Below are 13,344 nucleotides of genomic sequence, written 5' to 3'. Positions count from 1 at the left end.
GCCCTTTTCAGGGCACATAAACACGTCACAAATATAGCTAGCCCTAGTACCTAGTACCTTAGGATAAAATACCGGCTGGTGCTGAAAGAAGTATTATCTTTTATTTATTTCCTGATCATTGCCTTGTTTAGAACTTTTAAGCGCAGATTAAGTTATTATTTTGTTTATGATAATAGCTCAGTGTGGCGCCATCCTAAGCGGTCAACTCTGACACAGACGCACACAAGCGCAGCATCGATAGAACATCGCAACGTCACCTGTCGACTCGTCCGCGACCTCCCATATAGCCACTATGTTATTAATATAGGCCTAGGGACAAATGCTATTTACATTTTGACTCTCAGTTAGATCGATTTATAAAACTAATTCTAATTGAGAATTGCGATATTTTTACTTGGTCCGAGTATAATTTGCCTCTACTGAACTTAATATGCTACTTCAGAGTATTTTTTCTGCTATTGTTACTTTTGTCAAGGTCAATAATGATCTAATTAAATTAATGGAACATTGATAATTAATTTGCAAAAAATACATTCTCATTTTCGTATTTTTTTTTATTTGACTGACGTAGGTTACGTGTCTTATATTGCATGCTGATGAGGCAGTTGGTTCATTGAACTCTACATTTTAAAGATTATTGATGCAAAATTAAATATTCATTTTTGTGTTTTCAATGCGTCATATTACGTGGACCCAGTCCCCAGCTCTAGCTGTATTGGTCAATACACACATACTCCATTTTCCCGCAAACAAAACTGAACTTAAAACCGTTGTACTAGATCACATTTCCGCTCACGTCATCGAACCGAACCCATTCAATGGGAGCATTCACACATCCAAAGTCAAAGGTGTTAGTCTATGCATGTGTGTGCTTTTGAATGGATGGCTGTCCTGCTAATGTGGTTTTGAACTTTAGATGGTTCCTTTTAAGGTATATTTTGGTCTGGACTAGGAAGTAAGATTGGATAGAGCACAGCGAAATGTGGTTCTGAGGTCGTGGGAAGCCGAACCGACTGGTGATTTGGTTAGTTAAAAGGAATTTACATGGACCGACTTCGGTTGGAGAAGACACCAGGCGACGCGCGGCAAAAGTGTGCCATATTGATTTACTGAGACAGTTATAAACCCATCTCGTGTGGAGGTGCGGCCGGGGCATTTTCAGCTCCGAATTATTAAATGGGTTTACTTCGTGACATCATCAAACATTCGTGAACATAAAAATCACATGACAGTAAAAAAACATTTTACATGATTTTTACTTAGATGATAATGACTTCTAAGGGTAATAGATATTATACCTTAATTGACGTAGAGCCCACGAAACAATTAATATCCTTGAAATTTGAAAAAAATCTGTGAAGAAAAAAAAATATCTTTCAGCAAAAATGTTCTCATCATCGATTGTCATCTGTTTTATAAAAAAATCCAACATCAAATTATTTTACAATAGTTAAATTGTACCATCGTCACTTGTTTATTTTCCAACACGCCAAAAAAAAACCCGGTCGACACTGAACGTCAAAACGACACAACAAGAACGGGACAGTGTAAACCCACCTTAAGTTTTCAGACGTAACGGTAAAAGTTTTTGATAACAGCCACAATAACTTGCGATACGCCATTGTCATTAATTTCTTCTTATATGTCATCCGCTTGATAAATGTATTTGACACCTGACTTTTTAAAATTGGAATTCTCATTTTTAAATTTGACTTTTGTGAACGGTTTTCGTGCTATTGACGTTTTGAGTTTATTAGAAATGGACTATCAATGGCGTATTTATTACTTTTGAATATTTGAAGACACACAATAGGATACATCAGGTCATCTGGCATCCACTGCAGGATCACGACTCCATCTAATGAGGGCTATCGTTTTTATACTTAACAGTTGGCACCCCTGGCGATTGACAGGACCTTACTCTACAGTGGCGCCATCTTGATGAGTGCAAATACGATAGTCCTCCTACCACTTTCGCGCTCACCAGTTGGTGCCACTGTCTTCGCTACTAGCAAGTGACAGGACCTTACTCTACAGTGGTGCTAACTGGTGAGCGCTAAAACGATAGCCCTCATTCACCAGAGGCAAATGGAGAATTTGGCCTATACTCCCCATGTTGGTTAATCAGGTCGAGGAGGCGTAATGTTCACAGATTTGTATTTTAATCGCCTCTTACAACATCTACGAGAAGTTAAGGATATGGTAAGTGATTTTGCTTCGCCGAAACCACATGATTATATGTTTTTTAATGCACTTTTCTGTCTATAAAATCATGAACTCAACCTATGACCAAAATATAAAATATTAGCCCAAGAGAAAGTCACAACAGAAGCCTTATATCCGAGGCACTATTCAATAAACTCCGTTTATCAAACACGATACCGATAAGGATCAATAAAGATCGGTTTTGAATCGATATCAATGTTGCCTCTAGACTTATTGACCTCATAGTGATAAAAGCTTCAACTTTATATACTTATCACGATTAATCCACTTTAATCGACTCTCCCAATGATACCAAATCGATTTCTTTTTGATGTAGCCGATACTTTTTCCTAATTATCGATAAAATTTAATCATTTGGGTATTACACGATTGATTAGTATGGTGATGTGAATACGAGTACATTAATCGAATATAAAAAATACGCGAATTTGTTTCCCCTTTTCTCGATAGAGATATTAGTTAGTTTAATTTAACTGTTCCTTAGATTAATGATGGACAGACAGATATCAATATTTTTGGATTAGACACGGCACAGTAAAGATTATTAGTCTCATTTATATTAGATCCGGGTTTCCGGTTAGTTAGTATTTTAATTTATTGTGATTAAAAGGTTCTCACGGAGTAACTTATTAATATTTGTTAACCATTTGCGGTAATTATTAAACGTTTTTCAAGTTTGTTGCGAAGAAGTTCTCGATTTATTATATTAATCAGGCTTATTAATGTTTCTCTTTTTCAATGAATTAATTATCAACCTTTTTATAAAGTAAGATAGAGTCAAGACAATTTTATTAGGAAACTGTGCAAATCCCAAGACAAATCAATTAGCGAAGGAATATTTTTGTTTTATCTGAAAACTTGTAATTTATTGGTCCATATGCAAATAGAGACATTTTAAGTTTGTGTTTTTACAAATTAATTCTATGATTTATTTCTAGACCGGTCTTCTTTCTTAATTTGATTGGGCTTTCATAGTCTTTGCTATAATATTTGATATTAAGCAGGTTTTTATTTACTTACTTCGTTAATGTATCTGCGAAAGTACCCACATTTGTTCAAAGAGATTATTTGTCTAATAGATCGCGTCTCAAACAAGGCTTAGCCTACCTTTCTTTACCGACTCGAAACCTTTCTGCTTGCTAATGTAATTAACATAGCAAAACCCCCATAAAGCTGAGGCCCTAATAAGTAACCACAATAGATTATTACTATTAAGCTACAACTTGAAATACCTCTAATTTTTCAGTTGGCCGCGGAAATTGATCTTCGATTTTCGTTCTTAGTTTCACATCAATATAGCTGTAATTTCCATGACTTTTTAGAGTCTGACTGTTAAATAAAAGGTAGTTGTAAACTGGTAATGCTATAGCTCTCAACAAGTCATTAGTTGTACAAACAAACTGCGCTAACAGATTCTATTTGCGTCTTGGTATGCTCACTTACGGTTCCGTTATTCGTTTACTATTTTAAATCCTCGGATAAAGATGTTTCTGTGATGTTTTGTGGGTAGATTCAATAAAGGATAGGCGCTATACTGAGCTCATTCGCAAAAATGTAGAGCAATTTACTAGAAAGAGTGATTTACACAAGTTCAATACAAGAAACAAAAATAAACTTGCCGTTCCAAATTTCAGACTGCACAAGATTGGTAATTCATTTATGGGGAAATGTATTAAACTTTTCAATAAATTACCACAAACTGTTGTAGAATTGCCCATTCATAAATTTAAAGCACATATCAAAAGCACCTTAATGAAAAAGGGCTACTATAAAGTTGATGATTATATAAAGGATAAAAATGTTTGGAATGTTTAACTACCTAGCTCGCATCAATACTTATGACTATAATTTGTATATTTTAAAGACTGTAAAACCTTGAAAAGGAGGCTGACAATAGTGACTGAGTTTCTTGCGCTGCTTCTTCTCAGCACTGGCCCATTTATTGTCCCGAAGCAGTGGTAGGGTTAATATTGGGACGTGTAAAAGCGCTTTTTTAAAGCCTATTTGCAAAAATAAATGAATTTTATGAATTTTTAATTTATTTTATTTTAAGGGAGTGTCTTTGACCATAGTGAGTTGGAAGCCTAAAAGTCTGCCAAGTACAAAATCACTATTGACCACGCTAAATACATTTTACAAAGAGAAAGAAACATAATTAACTATTGCCTATCACAAAACCTCTATAATAGACATAGTAATATGAAGTAGAGTCATTATAATGTCCTGTAATGTATTGTATAATATTAGTAGAATTGAATCCCAACTAAGAAGATTCTCGCTCTAAATAAGTTATGAAAATGGACATAACGTTGTTTAAGTTCTATCTCCACCTAAGTCGTCATTTTTAGCAACTTTTTAGGAGATTGGACGAAACGACTCGTCTTTCGATTCTCTAGTCTAGCGAATGACATCAAAATGTCAAAACCGCCAAAAAATGACTTACCTACGTGGTGATAGAACTTAACCGACGATAAGTAAAGTCACACATTATAAGTTTCAGTAATGTTGAGTCTCTTTTTAGCTAAAACATAATTTTCTGACAGTCATAAAATATTTAAGTTGTGATAATCTTTTTAATGTTACAATCTTTGCATAACATGAAACAACATACGTTGTGTCAGAACTAGTTGTTGAATATGTCCCCGATAAAAAGCGGAATCAGCAACAGACAACAAAAACTAGGATGCGCATACGCATTTCGCTTCGTTCTAGGTATCCATAGAATCTGGATTCCATGTGTGGTCCACAAAGTATTCTTATTGATGCTAATCTAGTCTGTGATCGAGTTGATCGTAATTGTAAGTCAAAGGCGATGTATTGTGAGTTGTTTAACCTGTTCAAGTCGGTAAATCTCAAGTTATAAGGATACTAGCTTTGGCCCGCGGCTTTGGTTGAGTTTAACTTTGGGCCCCCGTGGGCCCGTGGGTATGCAAAGGGTTCAGAAGTGAATTTTGGAAAAACCTTTCTTAGCGGATGCTACTTGATACAGTGTTTTGAGTTGTGTTTTCGAATCAACAATAAAATTCCTCCTCCTTCTCCTTGATAAAATTCTGTACAGTAGGTTTAATAATATACTGGTTATATTTTATCAAGGGTCACAAATAGTTAATGGTTTGAATTATGTAGAAAAAGCCAGTTTTGACTTATGCAATAACCATTTAATGCTTGCGTCTGATAACTCAATCAGATAGGCTTAATGAAATTACATTAATGAATACAAAATAAGCAATCAATCATGCCCAAATTATAAAAAAATATTTTGCCAAAATATTGACAAACTAGTTAACTATTTTGCATAAATGATATTTTATATCCAACATGACCCCCCCTCATAAGCATCTAGAATACCCAAATCAACTATAAACTTATCATAAAACATGACAAATTAATGTTGATTTCTCAAAATCTGCTTATTAAATTAGTTATGTATATTTCTTTGCGTTTTTACCAGAAATATGATATTTTAGATTTGGTTTATAATGTCATTTATTTGAAGGACAAAACTCTTTAAATTTCAAAATTTGATATTATAATATTAACAATGGATGTATCAATGACATAAGGATATGGATAGAATTGGATATAATATTATTCAGATTTTTAATACCAAACATGGAGTGCAGGTGAGGTTTTGTTCCCCAGTCGATAAAGCACCTGATGTCGTGCCCTGAGTGCCCAAGCAACTGCACTCAGGAGGATTTGATGAGTGCTGCTGACAACGCCACTCTTGTGGCGGAGTTTTGGGCTGACACTGTGTAGGTTTGTTGTCGATACGAAAAGAAGAAAAATCCTATAAAATATTTATATAAAAATATCCACATTTTTTTACGATTAACTCATTTATTGTTATATGTGTTTGATTGATTGATTTATGATCTAGTTAAATCTGAAAACCCAAGTGACAATATGGCATCGCCAAAAAAAAAAACAATCGTCTAACGTCAAAAAATATTACAACAATAGCTGTTTTGTTTTAAAAACATCTCATAGACTAAGTAGCCGACAGACAAACCGCATACAAAAGCGTTTCGCAGGCTATAAACGGGTCCAACGAGCGTTTGATATAAGTGTTTTGACGCGTATCAACCGCATGAGCAGATTGATCCTCAAGCGACGAGCCTGCGCCCGCGCACCGTACAAATTGCGATGCGCACGAGCTTAACTAGGGTTGTGTCTCATTGGAATAGAGTTTATATTGCAACATTTTATTAAGTGTAGATATTTTTTTATTATTTATTTATTTTATTTATTACCTATTACATTATTTATCGGTTACATCTTTGATTTAAATAGTGTCTTAAATCCTCTTGAGGTTGGTCTAGACACTATTGTTCTCTTTACAAATAAAAATAAACGTTTTAGTATAAGAGCAGGCGCACACCGTTGATTTTTAGTTGGCCGATAGTTGTGCCCGATTTTAAATTGTATGAAGAATCGGCCAAATCGAATCGGCGTAGTGTTGTAACACTTTTTTTTGGCGAGATTGAATACTTACCGATTTCCACAAACAAACATTCCAACGGACCGTAAGGTCACATATTACAAAGTGTACAGTATTTCCTTTGTCACTTGATTGTGTCATTGTAAGTGATTCACTGAGTTTTGACTAACTTATATTAAAATTAATTACATTGTTTTGGTACACAGAGCAATAAATAACCTCACTTTTTGAATGTCTCCGTTTGACAGATCAATGCGTTTTTTGCTCCGGCAAATTTTCATATTTACATGGCGCCCGAACAGGGACGTTGTTGGGTCCGTGGAGATTCTCCCCGGCACTGGTCTATTGCTCAGTGACGGATTGGTTGGTCACCTTAAGTTTTCTTTTCTTACTGTTATAATTTTATAATAAGTATAACCATACTGTAGTGTGTAACGAATATCACAATAAGCCGAATATTGTAACTTACTTTACTTTTTGCTAAAATTATTATTTTGATAAATCGAGATGAAGGAGGAACGCCCTATCCGGTTTAACATTTTGAACAAAGACGAATTGATTTACGAGGTTGCCATACGAGATGCTGTGCCTGAGAAAACGGTAGAGCTGTTGCGCGCCCAGATTAGACAATTGGCTCAGGATATACCTAGCGATGAGGTGAGTGAGTTCGAGGGAGATGCGCTGGCTGAGCTGAGAACTATTTCCTCCAAATTAGACGAGCTTGAGGAGCTGTGTAATAGGAAGCCCCTATTACTCAAAAAGCTAAATAGAGTGCAGACTTTAGGAAACCACGTCTTCCATAGGTTAAGCCGTGTTGAAGCTAAAGAGGAGAGTGATAGGACTTTGAGGGAACAGTTGGAGGAGCGTCTCATCCCACTTTTAAAACGGATCGACCGTATGACGCACACATTTGTTAGTAGTTATGATTTCCAACCTGCAGAGGAAGATGTGTCTAGAGCCTCTAGTTCGGCCGTGGATGAGTCATTGAAAAACAAATCTGTAGTGTCTTGTGATCGTGCTTCGTATGTTCACTCTTTAAATCTAAAATATAACGGGAAGGATAGTGTGCAGGATTTCATTGTTAGGATTGAAGAATTATGTAAATCTCGTAATATTGCGAAAGAAAGATTATTCAATTCAGCGGCCGAATTATTCACAGATGAGGCTCTATTTTGGTACCGAGGTACTCGTGACCAACTAAATAGTTGGGAGGATTTAGAGGCGTCGTTGCTGGAAGAGTATTTGCCCTACGACTATGATTATCGTTTGTTGCAGGAGATTCGTTCGAGGACCCAAGGTCCCGACGAATCCATATGTAGTTATCTAAGCCTGATGCAAAATTACTTTTCGAGGTTGCGTAAACCTTTAGACGAGGAAGAGAAGTTGAGCTTGGTCAAGTTCAACATTAGGCCATCTTACTCCATTCCTTTGGTCAATGTAGAAATAAAATCGTGGGCCGACTTGAAGAGGCATTGTAGGCAGTTGGAAGCGGCGAGACAGAGGGCGGAATCCTTCGCTGAACCCCCGCGCAGTGTACCGAATGCTGTCGCCCCTGACCTGGCCTACAAAGGTAAGTCTGCTCGTCCAAGGTGCGAGGCTGTGGTTAAAAATCCGAGCGTTGAGAAATTTTGTATGCGTTGCCGCGTACATGACCATACTCTCCTCGATTGTAATGCTCCTCGTGTAATTATTTGCTACCGATGTGGTGAGAAGGGCGTGACCGCTGTCAATTGTCCGAAGTGTGCTCGCCAGAAGGACGTCAAAGTCTCTGGAGTCACAAAACGCGTGGCGATGGACCGTCGTTTTGATGTTACACCTGTTGAAGAGTGGCGTGCTTGGTGTGATTATGTGCGTGTATTTTCTAAAAATTGCAAAGCTAATGTTGCGACGGTCCGACCAGATGATTGCCAGGACGCACGTCCCTACTTAAATGTTGAGATTGGTGGTGTTCCGTGTTCTGGATTGTTGGATTCTGGAGCGGAAGTTTCTATTCTTGGTGGTTCTGCTGTGAATTGTTTTTCTCACCTGGGTGAGTTGTATAAATCGGATTCTACTGATGCTGTGGTAACCGCGAATGATTCAACTTCCCCTACGGTCGGATATATGTTTTTACCTGTCGTAGTGAATGATGTGTTGAAGGTTATAAAGTTTTATGTGGTTCCTGGAGTTTCGTCGTCTTTGTTGTTTGGCATCAACTTCTGGAAAGCTTTTCAGATAGCGCCTGATGTTTTGCGACTTGTGAATCGGAGGGATTCGATGGTTAGGCATGCTGAAGCAGTCGTGTCTCGGAAGTTGACTGGTGATGCTGGTAAAGTTTTTAAACACCCGAAGGTTCGTCGTAGACCCTTCCAGTGTGTCAGCGTTGGTTTTGTTGGTCCACTGCCCAGGTCTCGACGGCAAGTCTTTGAAGTAGATAAGCAATTGAGGAAATCTCACTTGCGAGATGCTGATTGGTGTGATAGGCGTCCGAGGGACGTAGTGGTTAAAAGAGATGATGTTGTTTGGCGGCGCACGCATGTCCGTAGCGACGCTGCTAAACATTTTTCTTATAAGCTGGCACCTAGATTTGAAAAATGTAGGATTGTTAAAAAGTTATCTAAACTTGTTTACTTGCTGGAAGATGAAAATGGTAAACATAGTGAATGTCACGTGAAAGATATTAAGGGTTTAGATAGAAATGTTGATCTTTGTTGTGAATAGTGGTGGTTTGTTTTCTGTTAGATAGGTTGATGCTGGAGGGCCAGCGTGAATTTTTCTCGTTATCCTCGTAAAATTCTGGTGGGTGAGGGGGTACTGTAACACTTTTTTTTCATCCTCTACGTAAAAAAGGAATTTCGGAATAACTCCGAAAGCCCCGTGATTTTGCGGACTCACTGCCACGTGCTGAGTTCTGTTACTGAAGATTTTGGTTGGGCAGTGCTCGGTGGCGAGCTCTGCGCTGTGTCCTGCTTTAGCGGCTGTCGCCGGATTTTTCCTCCGTTGAAGGAGGTGTTTGGCACCGGCTGTCCCGCAGTGCCAGACGCTTGCTGCGCCCGACGGGTGCGGAGGGGGTTGAGCCGAGTGGTGGTGACTAGCGCGCTAATCCCGTAATCTTAAGTATTTTTAATCTGTACCAACCAAACGGCCCAACGACCCATCCCCTTTTTTTCTTTTAAATTTTTGTGTCTAACCCACAATTAAATTGTTGTCAATTTAAATATTTATTTTTTTATTTTGCTCCGGCAAATTTTCATATTTACACCATGTATCACGTTGTGCCGGAATAGCACGATTGCCACGAGATTTCATAAAAAGTGGTATTCAGTATGTGATGCTAAAGTCGCCCGCCGGTGAAGACATAAATAAATTCAATACATATTTTAAAAAAGAGTGGCAAACCAATAGTGTCATTGAGAAAATTTGTTGTTGTGCTACGGAACAGATCCGAACAACCAACAACTTGGAAGGCTTTCATAGCCGGATCAACAGATACATTGCCAAGAAAAATGTTACAGTAGCTCACTTGCTAGAAATTTTGATTAAAGAGACTAAAATTACTAATATTTTTAAAAGTAATACGAAAAAAAGTATAGCCTACCAAGAAATAGATACTGAAATTAATAATGCATTAAATGATTTGGAAAAGGGACTAATAACTGTGGGGCACTGTATAGAAGTTATTGCTCCATATGCATTTTTATTTTAAGTTGATTAATATTTTATTTTAGTTTTATTTCATGTCAAAAAGAGTATTTATGTTTTAAGTGTTTTGATTATATCCAAATATTTCAAAATTGGTCGAGTAGTTAAATCCGCCCTCTGTCCAGTAGGATCTACTATCTCGATCCATCAGTGGATTTAATAGCACGCTGAAGTTCACTGATCCACCATTTGGCTCGGCGGATCCTGTGATACTTGCATCTATCTTTGTAATACCTAATTATTGACAATTATTGACAATTGACATATCTCTATCTGTACCTATTATTCGTCTAATACTGGGAATGCACTGGCTGCATACGTGCCTAGTGCCTACTAGACTAATGAATTTGTTATTATTCTTGAATAGATTGGTAATACTTATTATTAATTAATGTCACATACATAGTTATTACTTTAACGGCCAAAGGGTACTGGATGGAGGGTAAATCCGGTTATAGTTTCATAGGCGGCTGAAATAACAGAAACATAGTACTTTTAGGAAACCAGTTACGTAGAAGTATAAAAAAAGCCTTTTAGGAAACCAGTTACGTAGAAGTATAAAAAAGGCTTTTAGGAAACTAGTTTCCTAACTTCGGTTTCCTTAACGGCCGAAGGGAAAAATTAGATTCCCAGGGCAGAAGAAAATGGAGGGTTGTTATCGACTATAGGAAGTTGAACGTCATGAGATAGAGCAAAGAAGTCAAAATTTGTCGGAGGTAAAGAGGGTCAATTATGCCCTTAAACGTGCATATCAAGCCAGATGTGCTGGTGCGGTTGTATCATTTAATACAGGGCGAATTCTCACTGCAGTCCATAAGACCATTCGTAGTGAAAGTCCTCATTCACGAATAAAAAATTTGAAATGGATGTAGAGAGAAAGAGAGCATACAACCAAAGTCTTCAGCGTAAGAAAAACAGAAAATTGTTTCCCAAGAAGATAAACTTTGAATACGGGGAAAACGCCAGTAAACCAGACATGGCCGCAGAAACGTACGAGCTTTCAAAAACAATATTTCTGGACAGTTTGAAAAAGACGGAAGCTGAACGTCATGAGATAAAGCAAAGAACCATTCTACAGAGTGAAAGTGGGGAATGGTTAGAGCTGCGAAGAAATCTTTTGACGGCCTCTAACTTTGGAAAGATAGTTAAAAGAAAAAAAACCAGTCCATGCAATAATATTGTTAAAAATATGCTATATAAACCAAACATCGATCATGTTTCCTCTATACATCACGGGAAAAAATATGAAAGTGTTGCTCTGGACCAACTTTCAAAACTCCAAAATATTGATATTCAACCATGTGGACTTTTCATTGATGATCAGCATCAATTTTTAGGGGCAACACCAGATGGAGTTACAGATGACATGATTATAGAAATAAAATGTCCCGTGGCAGCATTTAAAACTGGAATAGACGATGCAATAAATAATAATAAAATGCATTTCTAAAAGAAAGATAAAAAAACAGGCTATATTTATGTAAATAAAAAATCAGACTGGTATTTTCAAATCCAAGGCCAATTACATGTTTGTAAAAAAGAGAAATGCTTATTAGCTGTGTGGTATGGTCAAAACAAAATAAAAACCGAAATCGTCGGCGTCGTCGAACAACGACGTAATTCTGCAAAATGTTAAGTTTCCAGGAGAGCGTTTTGAAGTTTTGGAACCGGTTTTTTGTGTCTACAAAAAAAACTACTTGGCTGATCGGTTTCAAATTTGGGGATGTTATAAACATAAAGATGTTATTTTATATAAGCTATGTACCCATCTCCAAAAATACTTAGATTTTTGTAAAAATCACATGCGTCATTGTTCTATGGACAATTTGAGGATGTATGTGATAAACCGTCGTTGTTCTATGAATTTTTTTAATCAAATATATGACGTATGTCACTTTTAGTCTTTATTCTACGGAACTTCTGCCATGAGTACCCGTCGGATGATGAAGAAAGTTGGAGGAAATAAATAAAAAACATTGCTTATTAGGTTTCATTATTAATTAATTTATAAATAAAGAAAATAGGTATCAAAGAAAACTAACAAAAAACAAGGATAGATAAACCACATCCATATACTGCGGCAGGTTATGCAGAAGATCGAAGAGTATAACTTGCCACTATGCTTGGAGTTCGTGGACTATGAGAAGGCCTTCGATTCGATCGAGATTTGGGCAGTGCTGCAATCTCTCCCTGCACCGCGGCCGTATCGACTCTCGTTACATTGAGGTACTGAATTACTTCTACATGAACGCACCAATCCGGGCCGAATACAGAAGCAGAGCACGAGCGCGATTCCACTACAGCGAGGCGTAAGGCAGGGAGATTTTATACCTACTTCCAAAACTGTTCACCTGTCCAACTCCTGGAATGAAAGGATTCGGCATAAATATCAATGACGAGTACAACACTCACCTTAGATATGCCGACGATAATATTATATTCATGGCAGAATCTTTGGAAGACCTCTACACAATATTAAAGACCTTAATCGAGTATCCCAACGGGGCCTTTGGATGAACATGGCAACAATGAGCCTCTGTCGAATGTCCATGTTGCACCCTACCCAACTTCGGTTGGGATTTCAATTCTTGAGATTGTTGACAAGTAGGATGTCTACCTTGGACAAAAGATTTAGCTAGGTAGGTCCAACTTCGAGAAAGAGGTCAATCGACGAATCTACCTCGACTGGGCAGTATCCGGAAAACTAGACATCTTTTCGTCCAAAATCCTAAAGTGCCTAAAGACGAGAGTCTACCATCAGTGTGTGTTACCCTATTATAGATCCAAAACGTTGGCTCTCAAAGAAGCTCAAAGTTGCACGGCGTGCTATAGCAAGGGTTATGTCAGTGTTTCTTTACGAGATCAAATCATAAATAAGGGAGGTCCGTAAACAAACTAAAGTCGATGACATATCCCAACAGATTAGCATGCTGAGTGACAATAGGCAGGACACATAGTACGCAAAACTTACGGCCAATGGGGCACCAAGGTTCTGG

This window comes from Ostrinia furnacalis, unplaced genomic scaffold (genome assembly GCF_004193835.3).
Source record: "Ostrinia furnacalis isolate ACB-3 unplaced genomic scaffold, ASM419383v2 OfSCF2947, whole genome shotgun sequence".
Lineage (NCBI taxonomy): Eukaryota > Metazoa > Arthropoda > Insecta > Lepidoptera > Crambidae > Ostrinia > Ostrinia furnacalis.
Note: the sequence above shows the minus strand (reverse complement) of the source record.